The sequence below is a fragment of the Austrofundulus limnaeus genome, unplaced genomic scaffold (assembly GCF_001266775.1).
Source record: "Austrofundulus limnaeus strain Quisiro unplaced genomic scaffold, Austrofundulus_limnaeus-1.0 Scaffold699, whole genome shotgun sequence".
Lineage (NCBI taxonomy): Eukaryota > Metazoa > Chordata > Actinopteri > Cyprinodontiformes > Rivulidae > Austrofundulus > Austrofundulus limnaeus.
In genome coordinates, this window is record NW_013953101.1 from 10,250 (window position 1) to 16,240 (window position 5,991).

The 5,991-nt window shown below is 37.7% G+C and overlaps 1 long non-coding RNA gene across 2 annotated transcripts; it reads right to left on the bottom strand.

Annotated features, from left to right (window-relative positions):
- Positions 1 to 989: 989 nt before the first annotated feature.
- Positions 990 to 5,593, bottom strand: LOC106531963 (uncharacterized). 2 transcript variants are annotated; one of them, XR_001312011.1, is made up of 4 exons: positions 5,332 to 5,593; positions 4,509 to 4,679; positions 2,492 to 2,659; positions 990 to 1,329 (listed from the first exon to the last, which is right to left on the bottom strand). It is a non-coding gene; the product is annotated as an uncharacterized LOC106531963 (long non-coding RNA). The 2 variants fall into 2 exon arrangements; XR_001312010.1 differs by lacking the exon at positions 2,492 to 2,659.
- Positions 5,594 to 5,991: the final 398 nt, after the last annotated feature.

The window sequence follows — 5,991 nt, forward strand, 5'->3', positions numbered from 1 at the left end:
GCCGTACGTTCACTTTTAGTATGGTTTCCACGCAATCCTTTATAAATGAGACCCCTGGTCTTGTTCCTGTAAATGTTTTGGCTTGACAAAAACCCTGGGCCTTATTCAGAAAGGAGGTGGGGGTTTGTTTGTGTGGTCGGTGGTACTGGGGTGAGAATGGGGGTGTCTTCTCCATAACACTGCCCATCTTTGCAGCTGCCTCCAGCCTTGCGCAATAAAGACGTTTCTCCCTGGCATTACGTCACATACAGTATATGGAAATGAAGGGATTGTTTCCAAAGCCTATGGTTATCATATTTTATTTTATTTGTATTAACTTTGATTTAATCAAGCAAATCCATGGAGATCCCACATCTCTTTTGCAGGGGAGGCCTGAAGGCATCTTATTGTACATGTTTTTAGTCTGTAGGGGAAACCAGATTACCAAGAGAGAACCGATGCTGATGTTGAACCCAGGACCTTCTTTTTGTGACATATCAGTGCTAACCACTGATCCACCATGCTGCCTAAGATATACATGTTTCACTAGATATGTAATATGAAAAAAATAAATGGTSGGTGTCGGACTTTAAAATATCTGATGGTTCATTAGATGTTTGAGTCATGGACAAACAATTGGCTCCAACAGGTAATTCCAGTTGTGAACACAGATGAGATTATGCACAATGGTTCAGATACTGTATGTGTTGTGGGTGATTTTCAGCTTCTGGCATGATTTTTTGCCCAAAATCTTTGAAATGAACTGAAGTCTATTTTTTTTTCTGTTTTATAAAGATTGTTGTGGTCATCTTGAAATTCCTCTGTTAAAAAAATGCACCTGTGGCAGAAAAAGTTAGATAATCAGAGTGTAAAAAAGTGAACAATGATTGGATATAAATGTAATACCTATTAAACAGTAACAGGGATATTCTTGTGTAAAAAGTCTATAAAGCGTATGTTGGGTTTTTTACAACTCATCCATAAACAGGACAGCTGTAGAGAATGTGAAATAAAATAGAACAAAATTTCTTTAATTGATAGCAACTTAGAAATCAACAGATATTTAAAAAACATTAAAGATTGCTCATAACCTGGAGCTGGCTTAGTCTTGACCATTTTCCAACAGGTCCTCTGAGAGAGGAGATGGTCACAAATATAAGCTCAATTAAAAAGAGTGTCTTCCAAGGCTTGGTGCCAGCTTGTGCCGTAGGAAGCAGCGACGACAGCGGGAGTCATGGTAACAGCAGATGGATGGAGAGAGACAGCTTCAAGGAGCAGATAAAGATGATGTCATGTCAGAGGCCACCGTGTCTTTGCTCTCTCTGCTCCTCCGGTTGACACAGAAATCAGCTATAATTATGTAAAGCAGGCGAACAAATATTAGAACACTGCTTAATTATTCTTTTCCAAAAAGCTGCGGTGTACTTTGACTTTAAAAAAAATACTGCAAACTGATGTGCCTAAAAACAAAAATGCCAAATTAATTTCTCACAAACTCTGAAGATCTTTGGGTTCCTCGAAGGCAACATTTCCTGCCCACGTCTGACTTTTAAAAAGGCATTCTGAATTTGTCTACACACACAAGATAAGACACACAAGACCTCCTCCCCTTTAAAATTAGCACGCATTTTCAAAACAGATGAAAAGCCAAAGCTCTTGTATCTTTGCAGTTTATAAAATAATTACAACTTAGCGAGGATGGCGGAGGAGGACAGCAAAACAAGCCCCTGCCAGCTGAAAAAAGAGGGACTTCCTAATAATGTTGAGCCTCTGTATTTTGTCCAGATACTTGATTACTGCTGCTGTCCACAAGTGTCTGGAGGAATGACAGTGTTAGTCCCGCACTCAAAGGGATAGTCTGCTTGTTTTTGAAGCAATGCTCTGTCAAAAAGTTTTCAGTAGTGACTGTGCACCTGGGGTCAGATTTACAAAGGATTGCATGGAAACCATACTAAAAGTGAACGTACGGCCAAAAGGCGAAAATGGCGTATGCAAAAAAATAAAATAAAATAAAATAAAAAATCAGCTTTATAAAACCGTGCATACGCACGTTTCTGCACACCTTTCCTTTACAGATCACAGCTTCACCTCAAAGTTTGCGCACAAGGTCCCGCCTCAGGTTCTGCCCTCTACACGCCCCCACACGCAACCATAAACAGTCAATGTAAAGTACCTCATAAATGTTAAGATGCATTTAAATCAGTCAGCTGATCAATGCCAACAAAAGCGATCTGGAGGATGACAGGTGCTGACTGACAACTGCTCACATGAACTGAATGTCTGTAACTGACAGATTTTCCCTCATTTTGCAGGTTTACAGACCTTTAGAGTAATCTAATGATTTTTATCAAAAACTCAGCTTGAAATTCATTTTCTCTCAGAGCCTGCAGGACGATAAAAACAATAAATAAAATAAAATAAGTCAGATAAAAGTTAGAAATAATTTCACCGCTCTCCTCCTGTCCTCCCCCCTCCTGCCTGCCCTGTTATCTGCAGCTGATTGTCTCCTCACCCCATCACAGCCCCGCACGTGTGAGAAATATGGACTTCAAAAAGTGAAGTTTTATAACATCCACACTGGCGAGGGTGGGCACGCCCGGCGCGAGTACTCAGGCATGACATTTGCTGTCGTTCTGTTGAAATGTCTCTTGTCGGGGAGGGGTCTGTGGGTCAGGGTCGTCTGAGGAGGAAGCAGATAAATGGAGATGCGTGAACTTTTATTTAAGATTTAAGTTTTTTATTTCAAAGGTCCTCATGGCTCAGCAGCAGAATCATAAATATTACTGTTAAGAAAGCTGATGATGAAGCTGAATAAAAATCTAAGTCTGATTATGAAGGTAAATTAAATCTCTGACAGTGATCATTACACAGTGTGGCTCTAACTCCTCACTTCACCATCTGTGTCACAGTTTCATGTCTCCAAAATGAGCGTACACATGGATCAGAGCTGGCTGAGGGACCGCACATTTTCACGTCAAGTTTGAGTTTTATAAATCACAACCTTTGCGTGAAAAGTGGTGTATGCAAGTTTCTGGGCTTGTTTTGTGCATACGCAAGCTTTATAAATCCAACCCCTGATCCATAATTTCAGTAACAGAACACAGACTGTTTTTCAACTGAGCAAATGTCTGTATTCAAATTAGATGCCGTCCACCTTAGAAAAATGTATTCACCCAACAATAATATCTTCCATGTCCGAAGACCTGCTAACACTCTGCTCAATTAACACAAGCGCCAATCTTGTGAGCCTCTCACGATTGACCTCATGTACATTTAGTTAGGAGGGGGCTATTGAGGGGGATTCTGACAATGTTATTGTTGCACTTATCTGCATTACCCACCATAGAATTTAAAGGGATGCTTAGACCACTTGTACAATTGCCTGTAGAGCCAGCTTGGGAGCCTATAAGCAATTGCCTGGTTTGCCTGCCCTGTTGCAATGGCCCAGCTTTCAAGTAGTGCAACACAATAAAAATGTACTTAAATATGTTGAACAAAATACAGACGGTGTTCAAAAAGTGCAGAATAAAGATGCAGAATGTATCATTTCATCAGTACAATGAAAAAGGGGCAATTTGTAAATTAGGTCAGGTGTTTAGATAAGAAGAAACTTGTCCTGATCTGCAGAATTCTGAACATGTTGTAAAGAGTCGTTACTAAATGATCTCAACTTTTCACCAGATATCAAAATACTGCAGGAAATCAAAATTAACATGCAATATCTAAAACAGGTCAAATATTATCGTGCACAACTTTTCCACAGAACCCAACTTCAAAACAGCCGAACTATCCCTTTATGTATCCGTAAAACAAAAGCAGTGTTATGTAAAGTACCTCAAAGTGATACTTGAGTAAAAGTACAAGTATATTATCATAAAATTACTTTGGTAAAAGTTAAAATCTCCTCTAAGAATATTACTTGAGTAAAAGTCTTAAAGTATCAGATTTTTTTGTACTTATCAAAAGTAAATTTCTGATATAAAATATACTTAAGTATTAAAAGTAAAAATGTTGAGTAAAAATGAGCAGTTAGATTTTCCAAAATAAATTTATTGGGAGGTGACCAATTTTTTTTTTCTAAAAACGTGCAGCTGTGATAGATTGTGTACAAATTAATACAGTGTGAGAATGGTATACATTTATACTTCTCAACCAACTACAATTATATTCACTTTATCCTGGAGGCACAAATTTTTAAGATAGTATTTTTTAAACACAAATAAGCCAAAATAAAACAGGAGAAATTACTTTCTACTTCTTACCTTTTTAAAAAGAATGTAAGGAGCAGAAAGTACAGATAACTGTGTAAAAATGTAAGAAGTAAAATTAAACAGTAGGCTGAAAAATAATTACTGAAGTAAAGTACAGATAACCAAAATTTCTACTTAAGCACAGTAACAAAGTATTTGTACTTAGTTACATTGAACAAAAGTGTCTTTAATGTGCAAACTATAGGTGAGTCACCACATCTTAATGTTTCAAAGCCTTTAACAGACCCCCCAAAACAAAACAATTTAATCTGCAGTCACCTGGCATCAGCTCTGGACTGCAGATGGTTTCACAGCTGATGAACATCACGTATTTAACATCACAGCAGGACGGACAGACGCCCCAGGGTCGCTGTGTTACTGTTGCTTTTGTTGGACAAAATGTCGCAGCTCCTCTGACACCTTAATTCACACATTTTCACCTTTTACCTCCTGCACAAAAACATGCGGCCAATCATCAAGAGAACACAGGAGCAATCACTACTAATTAAAGTCTCATAAAATTCTCTGTGGCAGTCTGTTTTTTATATTTAAACAAAAACCAACTACAGTCACTTTTTGACACTGAAAACTGGACTGATAGTAATATGAAGATAAAAATTTGTTTATGCAAAAAAGAAAAAAAACATTAGTGTTATTTTTGACATTGAACTAAAAATCTGTTCTTTAGATCAATCAAAACTACATAAAGTTTTAGAATTTTACTTGTTAGCTTTCCTGTGTCATTCTAAAAAAAACTGGTCTTTAAAATCGTTTATAAAATATTTAGTCAGAAATGGGATTGATTAGCTTTTATAAAATAACATTAATGTGAAAAGATACAGCAAAACAACAGAAACCTACTGTTATTAATAAATACTGCAATCCAAAAAGGATGAATCCACTGTATATTCAGTCACTGGCTTTAGAGATATTAATAATCAACTTTTCATTAATATGAAATTGTTGATGCTTTTTTTAGTTCAATGTGAAGTACTTGCACATCATTGACTGTGGGACACAGAGGTACTGAGTAAAAAATACACTTTTTGATGACTACTTCTATGGAGCAAGTAAGAAATAATTTTGTATTTCTGTAACTTACTGCATTGTTTTAATTCTGTGACGGCCCTGCTGCGCCTCCTGCTTACAGCTGATTAGGCTGGCAGGTGCCTTCTATCAGGTGTGCTTCCTTTTAAGGTCCTGAAGGGGAGGAGTCGAGAAGACCTGAGCCTGTCTTAGGGAGCACCTGGTGTGAAGTGAAAGTAAGGGAGCAGTCAGCACGAGCACTGTGTGACAGAGTGCGAGGTGTCTCTGCAGCGCTGGAGCAACATGCTGCATTGAGGAGACGAGAGGTCTGAGGTCTACAGTAGTGATGGGCAAATGAAGCTTTTCTGAAGCACTGAAGCTTGCTTTRAAAAAGGGTTCATTACTCGAAGCTTTCCAACACAGCTCTCTTTGGCGCCATCCTGTGGCCAAAAGTATGAGAAGCTGCTTGAAACAACACAAAGTGAAGCGCTTCATCGTGAAGGAGATGACAGCCTTTTAATGAGATATTTCTGTTTGATATCAGGCTGTCATTGTGTTGCTTGAACAGATTTTATTTATTTATTTTTTGTGGGTGGGAATAAAGTTACTGTTGATTATGGTTTATTATAAATAAAATAAAGTGTGCCTGTGTATTTTATACTGAATTATTTCAAGTTCAAGATCTTAATTCATTTTCATTTAAAAACAAAATTAATTCTATACACACATAAAATGA